Consider the following 18,288-nt stretch of genomic DNA (forward strand, 5'->3'; position numbering starts at 1 on the left):
TCAAGACTCTTCATGATCAATTAAGAATTGTTTGTAGACCATATTCATCTACCTGTTTGATTATGCTATTTTCTTTAGGTTTTTCATGATAGACACTTTCATGTGAAGGTTGTGCTCTACTTGCTTGTTTCCTATGATTATGCTAGACTCTCATCTAAAGCTCTTTAGGATGATTCTGAATCATTATTCATTTTGAATCTCTTTCTAATGGTTTACTATCCTATGATGGTCAATCCTGTCACTCTTAAACTTTGTTTCTAGAATTACAACCATAAACTTGCCTCATATGTGCTTTGTGTGCCTTCCAATTTAGTAGGATCATGTCTATATATCTTGGCTAGAGCTGCTGTTAGTCACTGCTTTAAGAACTAAGCGTTTAAGCTTCAAAGTTGTTTAGTTAATTCTATGTGTAGTTTAGCACGTGTATGGCTAAGATTGGAATCCATTTGGGTAAGTAACTTATTTATTGGGCCTGATGTTGGTTTATATGTGTTGTTGGATCTGGGCATTGGATTCAAGAATATTGTACTTTCCTTGTAAGCATGTGGTTTGGGCATGCTGTTTGGCCGGGGAATAATGCTATTGAATGCCTGGGGATACCTTTGGGTTACTTTGTATTGGGCCTTTAATTCCCTTAGTGGGCCTGTATTTGTTTTAGCCTATATTAAGTCATCTTTAAGTATGTATTGTTTAATTTTGGGCCTGTAATAATTTGTAAACATAATTGGGGAGTTGGTGAAATTAGGGGAATGGGTGTATTCTATTCTTGCATAAAAGAGTAGAAAACATGCCTATATGGTCTACATGCTTTATTTTCTATTTTGTTTAACCTGCTTTATTTATATACACTGACAGAACTCATGCATATAGGAAATCACACGCTTCACCTAACTTTTCTAATACTCGTACACTATCCCAAGCATGTTAGTAATTGCTATATTTAATTTCATGTATACTACTGTGCGCTCTTAGACAACATGCCTATAGTAATCAAACGGCTTGCTTAATTATTAGACAGCTTGCCTATAGGATATTATAATACATGTCTTCGCTAATGCTCATCTAGATATCATGACTATAGAATTTTAATCTATTAATCAACTGCTTTTGTTATTTTCAATATATTGCCCCACCTAGATGACATGCCTATAGGGATAAAGTATTATAAGATCAAGTTCAATTCTCAATCCTGCCTGTAGGATATTATCGCTCGTCTAGAAAACATGTTTATAAATCAAACATCGTTAACTCTGAGCCTCCGAACAGTCTTACTGCCTCATTGCACAAACGATTTAGAGATCATGCTTATAAGGATTTTAACGCCTTCAACCTGCAAGTTCATTAGTCTAAAGCTGCAGTACTACTTATACGATACTGGAAATGATAATCACATAAAAACCATGTCTATAGGATTTAACAACTCTAATGCGTCTTAACTCTAAAACTGTATACTGCCTAATCTGCCCGCATTCATTTGTTGTTTATATGTGGAGGTTAAGTTGCGCCATTAATTGTCTTTATGTGAAGTCCTGTATGTTTTGAGTGTGCGCCTAGTTTTATCATTTTCAGCAACCTAAGTGAAGTCTAGAACCACCCAACTAGTAAATCCAAAGCCTTATCACGACGCAAAACTTAGCCTGTAGTGATGGCGCCTAACGTTTTACAAGGCAAGCCGACATTTCAAAATGATTTCAACACTTTTAAATGAAAAGCAAAAAACACAGGCCTAAATTCATCAAGTCTCAAAACTGGATAAAAAAAAAACCAATATAGAAATTCTCAACATCGGGGTGTCACTAACTACATGAGCATCTATACATCACAAATCTAGGAGTACTGTCTGAAACAAATACATAAAGCGGAAAGATAGGGAAGGAGAGACAAGGTCTCTGAAACGCCGGGCAACTACCATGAAATCTCCAAACGATCAATTGTGCAAAGGAATCAACACCCATAGTGTCCAAAAATACCTAGATCTGCACATGAAGTGCAGGATGTAGTGTGAGTACAACCAACTCAGTAAGTAACAAGACTAAATAAAGGACTAAAAGTAATGACGAGCTTCACAGTTATAGTTCAATTACAGTAATTTCATTATAGAAAGGTGTAACGAGCCGACCGGTCGTTCTGAGCTTTTGCACATTGATCGACAGTTCTCGGGCATGACTTGCCCCGTGTTATGTGCTATGACTAATGTAGGTCGTTGGTTTTGGTTTCAGGAAAATTTGGAATTGAATTTGAAAGAACAGTTTAGTTGAAAGCATTAAATTTGAAAGGTTTGACCAAGAGTTGACTTATTTGTATACGAGCTCGGATCAGAATTTTTATGATTTGTTTAGCTTCGGGGGATGATTTGTGACTTAGGAGCGTGATAGGAATTGGTTTTGGGAGTCCGGTGTAGAATTAGGCTTGAATTGGCGAAGTTAGTACTTTGACGATTTTCGGTTGTTAGGTGAGATTTTGATCCGAGGGTCGGAATGGAATTCCGAGAGTTGCTGTAGCTTCGTCATGTGATTTGGGATGTGTGTGCAAAATTTTAGGTCATTCAGAGCTGTTTTTGTTGGGTTTTTGATTAAATGGGTGTTTCGGAAGTTTTTGGAAAAACATAGGCTTGAATTCGATGTGAATTGATGGTTTTGGTGTTGTTTGAGGTGTTTTGATGATTGGAACGTGTTTGAATGAGGTTTTAGGATGAGTTGGTGCTTTTGGTTGAGGTCCCGAGGGCCTCGGTTGAGTTTCGGGTGGTCAATCGGACCATTTTTGGAGTTGAGAAATTGCAGAAAAATCAGTCCAGCAATTGCAGGTATTTTGGCCTTCGCGTTCGCGTAGGGAAGCTCGCATTCGCAAAGGGCTGGGTTCTGGAAGCTACGCATTTGCGAGGGTCTAGGCCGCGTTTGCGAAGGGTTCATCAGGCTGTTCATTGCGTTCGCGTTATGTGTTTCGCGATCGCGTACAAGGAATTTTGTCTCAGGATAATTTCTCATCGCGTTCGCGTTATGCTCTCCGCGTTCGCGGAGGTGGAGGAAAAAAGGCATCGCGTTCGCGACCTCTGTGTCGCGTTCGCATAGAGGAAACTTTGGTCAATGCAAGGTTGTGCTTCGCGAACGCGAGAGTTTGACCGCGTTCGCGAAGAAGGTAGGGTCAGACCTGGGCAGAATGTATTAAAACATTTCATCCGCGATTTTGGGGCTCATTTACTCCATTGTTGATCTTTTTGAGAGCTTTTTCAAGGAAATTGAAGAGGGATTCAAGGAGAATCGATTGGAGGTAAGATTTTTGAACTCAAAACTCATTTTTTATGGTGAAATCTACCTAGAAATTCATGGAAACTAAGCCAAAAATTGAAGAACTAGGGCTTGAGATTTTTGAAAATTTATTTGGGGATTTGAAGGACCATTTGAGGTCGGTTTTGAGAAATTTTGGTATGTATGAACTCATGAGGAGTTAAGCAACCGATTGATGTGCAAATTTCTGAGTTTCGAGAAGTGGGCCCGGGGCTCGGGTTTTGTTAATTTCGAGAATTTTGATATTTTCGATTATTTTCGATTGGGTATTGTTCCCTTGGCACATTGTGACGGATTCGTTGTGGTTTTGGATAGATTCGACGCGCGTGGAGGCCGAATTGAAGGGCAAAGGCGTCGCGAGCTAGAGATTTCGCCGGTTCGAGGTAAGTAATGATTGTAAAAACTGTCCTGAGGGTTTGAAACCCCGGATTTCACATCGTTGTGTTACTTTGAGGTGACTTGCACGCTAAATGACGAGCGTGGGGTAGAGCACCGCTGGGGATGGTGACCTAGTCCATCCCGAATGACTATTTTAATGAGTAATTGATAGTTAATTGTTTGATGTCATTATACCTAGGGCTGTATGCCATGTTTGGGGCTTTGTGCCGACTTGCTGAGACCCTTAGGGGCATTTGACTGATTTTCCTCACCCTACTTATTGAAAGTATATTCTAAGTCATGTTTTATCTGTTTATTTCTCAAACCTGGCTCTATCATTATATTCTTAAAAAATGCGGAAAAACTGTTTGGGCTGAGTTCCCCGTTTTACTGAGGTAGACTGAGAGTCTGATAGTGATGTTAATGACTGAGAGAAGCCGAGGGCCCAGTTGTGAGGATTATATATATATCTATGGATCGGGCTGCACGCCGCAGCAAAGTATATACATATATATGGATACGGATCGGGCTGCACGCCGCAGCGATATATATATTGGATCAGCCTGCACGCCGCAGCAATGCTTATATGGATCGAGCTGCATGCCGCATCGATATATATATTAGATCGGGCTGCACGCCGCAGCAATATTGCGCTTGGGCCGTATGGGGCCCCTCCCGGAGTCTGCACACCCCCAGTGAGCGCGTCGACGATATATGGATCGGGCTGCACGCCGCAACGGTTATTATATATATATATATGGATCAGGCTGCACGCCGCAGCGGTTACTATATGGTACCTATTGAGCGTGAGTGTTGAGTGTGGGTACTGATTGGTAAGAGTTGAGTCACGAGTGGCAGAGAGGCTAGCCCGAGGGGCGATAGATATAGACATGCATATGAGTGATGTTGCCTGAGAGGCCTGTTTATGAACTTTATTGATTTCCCTTCTCTTTAAAGTGAGTTTCTATTGAATATGTTGATTGATTGACTGTTTTCCCTCATCTTTATATTGAGCCTCTATCGGAAGCTGAGCAAATGTTTTAAAACAACTTTTATTTAAACTGGGGCTTATGAGATGTTCAGAAATTAATCACTGATTTGGCATTTGGTCATTTCCACCGAGATTTTCAAGTTATGAATTATTTATGATTACTGTTTTTGCACGAGAGGCTGTTTTACGAACTATGCTTTGCCCGAGGGGCCGATTATTGCTTTAATCTCTATTATTATTTTAAATGGTATTGAACCCCTACTGAAACTGCTGGAAGCATTTCAAAAATGATTTTTACTAAAAGCTGGGTTCTAAAAGGAAAGGTTGACTCGTATTATGATTTGAAAGCCTGTTGTGAATATTGAGCCTAACGCGAATATGGATTCATTGTTTCCTACTGCTCAGTCTTTATTTACTCTTATTACTTACTGGTTTGGAGTACTCACTTTACTCCCTGCACCTCACTTGCAGATGCAGGTATTTGTTTTTCCCCGGTAGTGGGATTGAGCTGATCGGAGGCTTAGTTATCGGAGTTTAGCGAGGTGGCTGCCAGCGTTCTCAGCACCACATTTCTCCATTTGATTATCAGTCCTATTTTGTATATTTCAAACTTTGTAGTTGTATTCGTACTTTAATAGATGCTCGTGACTTGTGACACCCCGATTAGGGCTGTGTTGGGTTATATTTCCGCTAATTAATGTTATTAAGTTATATTTAAGCTGTTCATTTATGATTAACTATTTTTGAAAAGACGAATTGGGTTTAGTTGGCTGGCCTTGTCCCCACGAGAGGCGCCTTCACGACTGGGTCCAGATTTGGGGTCGTGACAAGTTGGTATCAGAGCCTAGGCTACTAGGTCTCACGAGTCATGAGCAGGTTTAGTAGAGTCTCGCGGATCGATACGGAGACGTCTATATTTATCCTCGAGAGGCTGCAGAACCTTTAGGAAAACTTCACATTCTTGAATTCTTATTGTGCGTCCTTGATTCAGCTTGAAAAGAAACTCTTGAAATTCCTTCCACGCGTTTGTATGCGCGCATGAGCGCTCAGTATCAGATGTGCCTTATTGGCTTGTGATTCCTCAATCGAGGGGCGAGATATGATCTCTGTGAGTTTGACGTTGGGCCAGTCTGGAGGACTTGAGGCCGGACCTTTGCCTATGGCTTGAGCACTGAGGTGCTGATTGTGGGAGTAAGTGTTCTGAACTTATATGTTCGGCAGTGTCCCTATTAGTGGAAGTGGCGGTTGAATGGCCATGTGATGAATATGTTAGTACTGCAAGATGTATCTATGTAACTTTGAAGCGACGAGGAAGGTCTACTGAATGATAGATGAACTATTAGGTGTTTGATTTTCCATTGTAATTGGATGTGTGGCCCCGAGTGATGGGCGCATGGAGGATCTTTTCATGTCTCCTAGATGGGAGTGAAGTAAATTTCATGTTGCGGTATGAGTACAGACTCGGGAAGACTAAGTGGCTGTGTAATGTGTATGACGATGGAAGGTATACGGAAATGTTATATTAAGGAGAAGCAGGTGGGTTATCTCCTACGAAGTGTTCTGAAGTGGTGTGATCCTTATGTGTATGTTAGAAGACCTCATGTGTAATGGAAGGGTACATGTTGAAATTTGAAATTTAGGATTTCCTTAAGATAGTGGGCTTAACTGTTGCGGGAATGAATGCGAGATTTGTAGAAGATTTACAGAACTAGATGATCAGTGTTTTCACAACTTCTAAATGATTTGAGTTTAATCTCACTATGGTATTGCGGCATCAATAGAGTAAAAGTGTTATGAGTTATTAAGCGTATCTTGATCTATGACTTTGAGCCAAGTGGGGGAGTCTGCTGTGAGCAGTTGATTGCACGGTTAGGTGCTATGATGGTTCCAGTTTGGGGCATGCGAGTGAATTAGCTATGGCTAGAGTAAAGGAAGAATTTGGCAAGGGTCATGTTATGCTTCATAAAGTATGAGAATCACGGAATGTCTGGAGTGTCATTGGTAAAGAATGCTGGGCGCATAGAATAGGAAGTTGCTTGGTTGTATCGGGACAAGGATTTTGCTTTGCGGCATCGGAGTGCCAATGAGGCACGGGTGTTTCCATTCATTGGGCCAGGAAATTTGTAGTTTGAATAAGAGTTAATGACTTTCGAGAATAGTTCTAATGTGTTCAAGATTCTACAGAAACAATCGGGTATCTCAAAGTTGTGTATGTGGTTAGAGACTATGTTTTCATTGGAAGAGGTCAAGACTTCTGGCATTTTATGATTTATTTATGGGCTCCTATGTACCGGTATCTGGAAATTAAAGGTAACGGATTCAGAATTCGCAGGAAGTTCTTCAGAGTAAAGTGTCCTGGAATGTAGTGTTTCTGGGGATATTGAGAGAGTATTCAGCAGCTTATGGGTCTTAGACAGTGTGGCCTTGTGTTTGGTCTCATGTAGTGAGCCTGGGATTGAGAGATTGTGTACTACAGCAAGAGGGAGCATCAAGTTGAAAATGAATCAGAAGGAAAATGTAGGTAGATGGAATGATTGATAGTAGACCGAATCGGTATGGCAAGGATATGATCAATTCTGTGTATGTGTTCGAGGTAATGGGTTCTTACAGCAAAGCTCTTGAGTTCTGACAGCTTGCTTAGCTCGGTCTAGTTAGAAGGATTCAGTCCTGACAGTTTAGCTTGTGCAAATGGAATTGGGAGAGAGTTCTTGTTGGATTTTACCGTGGTTTGGAGACGTATATTTTCTGTGGGCATGCAGAGCATGGGATGTCTAATGATTTTTCTTCTAAATGGATCAGTGGAAGTTCTTGGCTAGATGAGTTACAGTTCAGTTCTGAAAAGAAGTTCATAAAACTCTTAGGCAACCGGTCGCCTCAAGTAATCAAGGAAATGATACTGTTAATTGGAAATGATTTGATGGGAGTATATGTTTCAGAAAAAGAGTGATGTGATTAAACTGATGATATTTTGATAGTATTGCGGCACTCTCTTGTTGGATTTGACTGTTGATATTCAGGTTGGCTTGGCAGCGCAGAAGAATTATAGGAGTATCCCTCGTGGAATGATCGAGTATCGGATGTGTGTTAGATGTTCGGGCAGTGTAGCTGGGATCAGATATGGCAGTTCATGTGCTTTATGGATTGAGAGACTGAGAGTTCCAGTGATCAGATGGCTTTGTGGTTGTGGGCCGTGAGAAAATAGCTAAGGTTAGTCAGAGGGTAGTATGTGCCATGGTTCAGTCATTGCTAACCTTCAAAGAGTTAATTATCTATTGTGGATGACCAGAGTTGATTTGGGGTTCATCGATAGGTCCAACATGGATGTGTGTTCTGGACCTAGTCAGATTTGTTTACTCCGAACGGCTATTGTTGGGAGATGTGCCATTCGATTGTTGTTGAGTTTATTCGTGATATGTGAGTTACCCTCCTGCGTTACAAGGAGTTGAGATTTGGTGGTTATATGCACAAATGGTGCGGTTTCAGTGGGGCTTTATAGCGGGATTTGAATGAGATGGGCATTTGGGTATTGCATGATTCGTTGCGCATTGGATGTGTTCCTTCGGGTTGATGTGGCATTGCGTCATTTGCTTCTCCATGGTTGTGGTGGTTCACTTTTGGGTGCTAGGCATCAAATTGGCTTGGTTGATGGTTTTGGACATGGTGACTTGAGGTGTTTCATGTGGAGCAGTGTTTGGATAGGATCGCGCATTGTAGCGAAGCTACGTGGAGATATGACCTTTCGGGTTAGATTCAACTGTTCTATTTCTATGATATGAGACGGGTTCTCAGCCTTGTGTTGTGATGGTATTGGTGAGCTTGTGGAACAGCTCTCTCATTTGAGTCATTTTCATGGTTGAGTAAGTTCAGATCGTTGCTCATTAGTGCACGGATTGCAGGAATTGTGGCTTTAGATGGTATTGGTGTGTTATGTCATCAGAGTAGTTGTGTTAAAAATCAGATGAGATGGTTAGGATCTAGAATGAATACAAACGGATTCGGTTTCAGCGTATTGAAGGGATATATTGATGTTCGGCTCAGAAATTTGCTATGGTCGTTGCCAAAGGAGAAGTGGCTTCATGAATGGTTGACGTGAGGAATGGTTATAGCTTATTGTGTGTTTTATTTATATATGGCGGTATATGAAAGTGTTAGGATGAGACTTTGGTGATAAGAGGTTTTCTATCGGTGTTCGGTTGTTGTGTACAGCTGCTGTGAATGGAAGTTATCGCTACAGATGTTTGAGTCATGTGGTATATCAGATAATTGCACCTGAGGTTGCAGGCATGGGTTATTACAGCTTGTTCGGGCTTATTCAGTGTATAAATGTGAAATTCTGATTGTATTGATGATTTCGGAAGTGGAAATGTGGTTCTATAGTTTATGGGCTAGATTGGATTGTGAAATTCCAGTTTCTATGTGTTGTCAGACCTATAGGAGGTAGGGTGACTGTCACGCCCCAAATTCGAGGGACATGACCGGCACTCGATCGGGTAGCCCCAGTCAAGCAGACCTGGGTGCCTTTCCTACCCCACATGTTACCCGCATTCTTTCATTACTTATTGGCAAAAAGAAATAACCATTTACAATTAAAAACACCTTTTTATTACAAAGCATACACACGGTACATGATTTCTTAGCGTGGTTTACATTTTACATAGCCCAACATACAAGATACATATCACTTTAGTTCATGACCCACATTTTCTGTCTACGGAGCCTCTAACATTAAAAAGGATGATACAGTACTTGCCGGTAACAAGGCTCCGGCTATACCTTATACAAATATCAAGACAAGATCCCAAAACGAAGGCGGCATGAGCCACACAGGGCCCCGAAAGGAAAGGGGCTCACCAATTCAGCAGATGGAAAGTGATGAGGAGCTACGTTCGGTGGACTGGAGTACCTGCTATGGATCCACCTACAATCATAACACGAATGTAGCGCCCCCGGCAAAAAGGGGCGTCAGTACACTGGAATTGTACTGGTATGTATGAACAAACTTTGCGCCAAGTAAACATCAAGCCATAGACAAGTAAGTAACAGTAATAGAAACAACAATCAAATCCATAAGAAGGAACAATCAAGCCAAACAAGTTTTACAAACTCTCCTGTTTCCCCTTCCACATTTCCACATCAATAAATTTCGCATTTTTGCTCATATTTTCATTTCAACAGTGATTTCGATCACTTTCCACCATTATTACCTCGGCCACCCTTATTACCTCGGCCACCCTTATCACCACAACCCACACCTTATTACTTCGTGTTGTGGCACGCAACCCGATCCCACCGTACAGTTTCATTTCACAAACAATCACAACAACAACAATGAACAATTCACAAAGATCACAACAACACTTCTTAAGAAGTAGCAACAATAATTTACAAGTATCTCCATAACCGTTAATACTATTTCTGTCATATTCAACAATTCACAAGTGTTTTACGTTACAACAATACTTGTCCACGATAAGCCATAGATGTTACTATCACAATTATTCCAGTTGCATCACTTAGAATTTCCTTCCGTCATTTGTTTCTCAGCTAATACCACATATCAAATTCGCAATCATGCCAATCACACGAATTTCACAATTTACCCACGTAGATGCCACATACCCGACATTTGAACACCAACAAGGCAATTTTACAAGGTCAAGGTTAGCCATACATACCTGGAGCTGAATTCCTTTTTAATTTCTACTTCCAATTCACCAAATAATCTAGCAATGTCAATATAGTGCACAAATTAATACACATAACTTAGAATTCAAGGTTCAAAATCACTACCCGAATATATTTAGGTTATTAACCCCTTCTTTGTACAAGCCTTTGCTCCCACCCAATTACTCCAACTAGATTTTAGGTTTTAATAGACATGCATGCAAAATTTCAACCATAACTTTCAAGAATTAATGCATGAGACTCCCCCCCCCCCTAGTTTAAACCTGAAAATCAAGGAAAAAGGTTATGGATTTTATCTGTAAGGATGGGGATGAGGACAATTACTTTGAATTTTCTAGGCCCGGATAGTTTTGAAGAACCAAATTGATGGAAATCGCTTTCTCTGTCAAGAACCCTCTCTTCCTCTCTCTTATTTTTGTTCAGAAGAATGTTAAAAAAGAGGGGTTGGGGTGTTTCATTACAAAGGGGTCGGGTTTTAAAATTTAGAAAAATAGAAGCCCGAGCAAGATCTGTGGTCGCATTCTGCGATCGCAGAATCGAAATGCGGTCCGCAAATTGTACCGCAGAAGTGCCCCCAAAACTCTGAAGGGTCTGTCTGGGTCTGCGACAGGAATGCGGTCCGCATTCCTGTTATGCGGTCGCATTTTGCACCGCAGAACTGACCTCCACCAATCCTTGAGGAATTTATGCGACGATTATGCGGTCCGAATATTGGTTATGTGATCGCATAATAGACCGCATCTTCAACATCAATTTTGACAATTCTTCTGTGTCTTTGGAAAATTTTGACTCTTGGTTTTTAAGTGCAAAATCGGCAAAATATTACATATTCTCAACACATATACGGAAATTTTGACTCGACGAAGTGTTACGCCTTGAGTACAAATTTCACGGGGCCTTACAGTGACGTGGGATCACCCCCGGGAATATGCTTGATAAGATCATTCAGCTATTGGTTGGCTTCTAGGACAACTCTGGTATGTTCGAGGATGAACGTGTGTTTAAGTGGGGGAGGATGTAACGACCCGACCGGTCGTTCTAAGCTTTTGCACTTTGATCGACAATTCTCGGGCATGACTTGTCCCGTGTTATGTGCTGTGACTAATGTAGGTCGTTGGTTTTGGTTTCAGGAAAATTTGGAATTGAATTTGAAAGAACAGTTTAGTTGAAAGCTTTAAATTTGAAAGGTTTGACCAAGAGTTGACTTATTTGTATACGAGCTCGGATCGGAGTTTTTATGATTCGGTTAGCTTCGGGGGATGATTTGTGACTTAGGAGCGTGATCGGAATTTGTTTTGGGAGTCCGGTCCAGAATTAGGCTTGAATTGGCGAAGTTAGTACTTTGACGATTTTCGGTTGTTAGGTGAGATTTTGATCCAAGGGTCGGAATGAAATTCCGAGAGTTGCTGTAGCTTCGCCATGTGATTTGGGATGTGTGTGCAAAATTTTAGGTCATTCAGAGGTGTTTTTGTTGGGTTTTTGATTAAATGCGTGTTTCGGAAGTTTTTGGAAAAACTTAGGCTTGAATTCGATGTGAATTGATGGTTTTGGTGTTGTTTGAGGTGTTTTGATAATTGGAACGTGTTTGAATGAGGTTTTAGGATAAGTTGTGCTTTTGGTTGAGGTCCCGGGGGCCTCGGGTGAGTTTCGGGTGGTCAATCGGACCATTTTTGGAGTTGAGAAATTGCGGAAAAATCTGTCCAGCAATTGCAGGTATTTTGGCCTTCGCGTTCGCGTAGGGAAGCTCGCATTCGCGAAGGGCTGGGTTCTGGAAGCTACGCATTTGCGAGGGTCTAGGCCGCGTTTGCGAAGGGTTCATCAGGCTGTTCATTGCGTTCGCGTTATGTGTTTCGCGATCGCGTACAAGGAATTTTGCCTCAGGATAATTTCTCATCGCGTTCGCGTTATGGTCTCCGCGTTCGCGGAGGTGGAGGAAGAAAGGCATCACATTCGCGACCTCTGTGTCGCGTTCGCATAGAGTAAACTTTGGTCAAAGCAAGGTTGTGCTTCGCGAACGCGAGAATTTGACCGCGTTCGCGAAGAAGGTAGGGTCAGACTTGGGTAGAATGTTTTAAAACATTTCATCCGCGATTTTGGGGCTCATTTACTCCATTATTGATCTTTTTGAGAGCTTTTTGAAGGAAATTGAAGAGGGATTCAAGGAGAATCGATTGGAGGTAAGATTTTTGAACTCAAAACTCGTTTTTTATAGTTAAATCTACCTAGAAATTCATGGAAACTAAGCCAAAAATTGAAGAACTAGGGCTCTAGATTTTTGAAATTTGATTTGGGGATTTGAAGGACCATTTGAGGTCGGATTTGAGAAATTTTGGTATGTATGAACTCGTGAGGAGTTAAGGAACCTATTGATGTGCAAATTTCTGAGTTTCGAGAAGTGGGCCCGGAGCTCGAGTTTTGTTAATTTCAAGAATTTTGATATTTTTCGATTGGGTATTGTTCCCTTGGCACATTGTGACGGATTCGTTGTGGTTTTGGATAGATTCGACGCGCGTGGAGGCCGAATTGAGGGGCAAAGGCGTCGCGAGCTAGAGGTTTCGCCGGTTCGAGGTATGTAATGATTGTAAATACTGTCCTGAGGGCTTAAAACCCCGAATTTCACATCGTTGTGTTATTTTGAGGTTACTTGCACGCTAAATGACGAGCGTGGGGTAGAGCACCGCTGGAGATTGTGACCTAGTCCATCCCGAATGACTATTTTAATGAGTAATTGATAGTTAATTGTTTGATGTCATTATACCTTGGGTTGTATGCCATGCTTGGGGCTTTGTGCCGACTTGCTGAGACCCTTAGGGGCATTTGACTGATTTTCCTTACCCTACTTGTTGAAAGTATATTCTCAGTCATGTTATATCGTTTTATTTCTCAAACCTGGCTCTATCATTATATTCTTAAAAAATGCGGAAAACTGTTTGGCTGAGTTCCCCGTTTTACTAAGGTAGACTGAGAGTCTGATAGTGATGTTAATGACTGAGAGAGGCCGAGGGCCCAGTTGTGAGGATTATATATATATCTATAGATCGGGCTGCACGCCGCAGCAAAGTATATACATATATATATGGATACGGACCGGGCTGCACGCCGCAGCGATATATATATTGGATTGGGTTGCACGCCACCGCAATGCTTATATGGATCGGGCTGCACGCCACAGATATATATATATTGGATCGGGCTCCACGCCGCAGCAATATTGCGCTTGGGCCGTAAGGGGTCCCTCCCGGAGTCTGCACACCCCAGTGAGCGCCGTCGACGATATATGGATCGAGCTGCACGCCGCAGTGGTTATTATATATATATATGGATCGGGCTGCACGCCGCAGCGGTTACTATATGGTACCTATTGAGCGTGAGTGCTGAGTGTGAGCACTGATTGGTAAGAGTTGAGTCACGAGTGGCAGAGAGGCTAGCCCGAGGGGCGATACATATAGACATGCATATAAGTGATGTTGCCTGAGAGGCCTGTTTATGAACTTATTGATTTCCCTTCTCTTTAAAGTGAGTTTCTATCGAATATGTTGATTGATTGACTGTTTTCCCTCATCTTTATATTGAGCCTCTGTCGGAAGCTGAGCAAATGTTTTAAAACAACTTTTATTTAAACTGGGGCTTATGAGATGTTTAGAAATTAATCATTGATTTGGCATTTGGTCATTTCCACCGAGATTTTCAACTTATGAATTATTTATGATTACTGTTTTTGCCCGAGAGGCTGTTTTACGAACTATGCTTTGCCCGAGGGGCCGATTATTTCTTTAATCTCTATTATTATTTTAAATGGTATTGAACCCCTACTGAAACTGCTGTAAGCATTTCAAAAATGATTTTTACTAAAAGCTGGGTTTTAAAAGGAAAGGTTGACTCGTATTATGATTTGAAAGCCTGTTGTGAATATTGAGCCTAACACGAATGTGGATTCATTGTTTCCTACTGCTCAGTCTTTCTTTACTCTTATTACTTACTGGGTTGGAGTACTCACTTTACTCCCTGCACCTCGCGTGCAGATGCAGGTATTTGTTTTTCTCCGGTAGCGGGATTGAGCTGATCGGAGGCTTAGTTATCGGAGTTTAGTAAGGTGGCTGCCAGCGTTCTCAGCACCACATTTCTCCCTTTTGATTATCAGTCCTATTTTGTATATTTCAAACTTCGTAGTTGTATTCGTACTTTAATAGATGCCCGTGACTTGTGACACTCCGATTAGGGCTGTGTTGGGTTGTATTTCCGCTAATTTAATGCTATTAAGTTATATTTAAGTTGTTCATTTATGTTTAACTATTTTTAAAAAGACGAATTGGGTTTAGTTGGATGGCCTTGTCCCCACGAGAGGCGCCATCACGACCGGGTCCATATTTGGGGTCGTGACAAAAGGTAGGCATGCTTTCGAGTTCGAAAATTTAGGCCAAAACAGTTAATTCATGTCAAGTTCAAGTGAAACAGAATATAATATCTCTCAGTACAAGACGGTGATATATGACAGCTGAAGTGCAACAGTAATGAAGCCAAATGCATCCTCTTAGAGCAACAGTCACTCAGTTATCCCATTCACTCCGACCTCAAAATAACTCATTCCTTATAGTCACTCATTCCTCATAGTCGCTTAGCACTCGGCACTTGCACTCAGTAGGTACCTGCGCTCGCTGGGGGTGTATACAGACACCGGTAAGGCTCCTTCAGCCCATGCGCTATAACAAGACAATCTTGGAATAAATCGATGAAACATGATGTGGCGTGCAGCCCGATCCTATAAATATCCTCACAATCAGGCCCTTGTCCTCACTTAGTCATCAACCTCTCCAGTCTCTCGGGATCTCAGAAATCATGAAAATCTACCCAAACAAAAATGATATAATGTATTAACAAAGAAAAATAGAGACTGAGATATGATATATAAGTAGAACTGAGACTAAGTACCAAGAAGCTATTTGGCAGATAATATAACATGTACACGACCGCTGAGGGTCCTTACAGTACCAACACATGGCATAAACATGATTTCTAATAGGATGTGCAGCTCAATTTCTCTAGCACATGAATAATTTAAGGATAACAACAGATTACTCAACTGCACAGTTCCATGGAATGGACCAAGTCACAGTTCCCGCGGTGCACGCCCATCACCTAGCATGTGTGTCACCTTACCGCCAATCATAAGACACGTAGTACCGGGTTTCATACCCTCAGAACCAAATTTAGAACTGTTACTTACCTCAAGCCGTGCAAATATCTACTCCAACACACCCCTACCTCGCGAAACGGCCTCTAAATGCCTCAAATATAGCCATAAACAATTCGATATAATCAACACAGGCTAATGGAATCAGTTCCATAAGAAAATGCTATGTTATTAATCATAAGTCAAAAATCGGCTCAAAAGCCGGGCCCCGGGCCCACGTCTCAAAATCCGATAAAAGTCACAAAACCCAAAAGCTAATTCAACAACGAGTCCAACCATACCAAATATACCAAAATTCGACACCAAATTGTCACTCGAATCCCCAAATCAAACTCTCCAAATCCCTAGCCTCAAACACCCAATTTACACCTCAAAACCACACAATCTAGTTGGGAAACTCTGTGGGGAAACAAGATTATTGATTAAAAATGAGCACAAGGGACTAACCTCAAGAAACCCCTCAAAACTCCTCTCAAGAATTGCCCAATCCTGAGCTTGAAATGTTGAAAATGAAGAAAAATCGCGAAACCTTGAATTTGAACATTCTGTCCAGCCTTTTCGCTTCTTCGGACACTCAACCGCATCTGCGGCAACACATAAGCGACTAAACTTCTGCTTTTGCGGTTTCCTCCGCTCCTTCGGCCCTTAAATCCGCCCCTACGGACTCCCTTCTACGAGCCACCAAGCCGCTTCTGCGGACCTAGCTCCCAGCTCCATTTTCGCTTCTACGCAACACAGCCCACATCTGCGAGCAAAGCTCCTCGGGTGCGATTACACCAGTAGACTCCAGCTTCAGCAACCTCTCAAATTCACCTTATGATCCATTAACCCTCCGGAATCGACCCGAGGCCTCCGGGACCTCAACCAAATATACCAACAAGTCCCGAAACACGATATGGACTTACTCAAGCCCTCAAATTACCTCAAACAATATCACAAACACGAAACGCACCCAATTCAAGCCTATTAAAACTAATAAATTCTAACTTCTATAAACGATGCTAATCAAATCACGTCCGTTGACTACCAATTTCACACACAAGTCACAAATGACACCACAGACCTACTCTAATTCCCGGAACTTCAATCCGAGCCCGGTATCCACAAAGTCCACTCTTGGTCAAACTTCCAAATTTCCAACTTCCGCCATTTCAAGTCTAATTCAACTACGAACCTCCAAATCAAAATCCGGACACGCTCCAATGTTCAAAATCACCCAACGGTTCTAATGGAACCATCAAATCTCCAATCCGGAGTCATTTACATACAAGTCAATAACCGGTCAACCACTTCAACTTAAGTTTTCATCCTTGAGACTAAGTGCCTCAATTCATTCAGAAATCCCTCCGGAACCGGCTACCCCGGCAAGTTGCATAACATCTATAAGAAATTTGAAATTTGAAACTAAGAAATTCCAACTTCTACAAACGACGCCAATCAAATCACGTCCGATTGACTCCAAACTTCACACACAAGTAACAAATGACACAACAGACCTACTCCAACTCCCGGAACTTCAATCCAAGAACGGTATCCACAAAGTCCTCTCTTGGTAAAACTTCCAAATATCCAACTTTCGCCATTTCAAGCCTAATTCAGCTATGGACCTCCAAATCATAATCCGGGTACGCTCGTAAGTCAAAAATCACCCAACGGAACTAATGGCAAAATCAAAACTCCCATCTGGAGTCATTCACACACAAGTCAAAATCCAGTCAACCACTTCAACTTTAGATTTCAACCTTGATACTAAGTGTCTCAATTCATTTCAAAATCCCTCCGGAACCGACTACCTGGCAAGTTGCATAACAGCTATAAAGTTAAAAATGAGTAGTAATTGTGAGAACGGGCTACAACACTCAAAATGACCGGCCGGATTGTTCCACTCCTGGACTATAGGCATGGGACGGGTACTGCACGCATAGGACATGGTTAAGAACTAAATTAGGACGCTTCAGGAATGGGAATTTTTCGGGTTCCGAGGTACGGTCCCGGGGGTCGACTTTTGGACCGATTTATAATTTTTTATAAAGATAGAGGCTTTATGATCTGGAATAGTTTCTTATGAGTTTTATTTGTGCTTTGAACTTATTTAGGTTGGATTTGAGCCGTACGGAGGTCATTTCACCCGAGAAGTTCTTTTTTGAGTATCGGTTTATCTTCTTTGAGGTTAGTATCTTGCCTAACCTTGTGTGGGGGATTCCCCCTTAGGATTTGAGTCTTTTATGTTAATTGTAGTCCGTGTACACGAGGTGACGAGTGCGTGCTCGCACTTATTTGTGGAAAGTTGGCCTTTTAGGGTTCTTAGGTCCTTATATTCACTAAGTACAAAATTGTTCTTGATATGATTGAGTTCCTATTTACTAGTTTCACCTCTACATGCTTAAATTAGAATTAATTGATTTATGATATACTCTTATTGCCTGTTTGACTCTTATTTGACTTAACTGAAGATTTTACCTCTTCGATTGTCACGCTATCTTTTCATAAGTGTTTACCTTTATTTGAAATTATTATCACCACATCCTATAATTGTTTAGTCTTAATTGAGGTTATGATTATCTTGCCGCTACTTATCCTTAATTGAATTTTTAGATATGCTTCGTAATTGCTCAACCTTAAAAGGATTTTAGGTATCCTATATCCTAGCTGACTTGTCTTTATTTGGAACTATTTGACTCGTGTTAGCTTCCTTATTGTTGAATTGTATATGGTGGGATCGTTGCTAGATATTAGTTTTTCCTTGTTGAGTTATTCTC

Source organism: Nicotiana attenuata, chromosome 2, assembly GCF_001879085.1.
Source record: "Nicotiana attenuata strain UT chromosome 2, NIATTr2, whole genome shotgun sequence".
NCBI lineage: Eukaryota > Viridiplantae > Streptophyta > Magnoliopsida > Solanales > Solanaceae > Nicotiana > Nicotiana attenuata.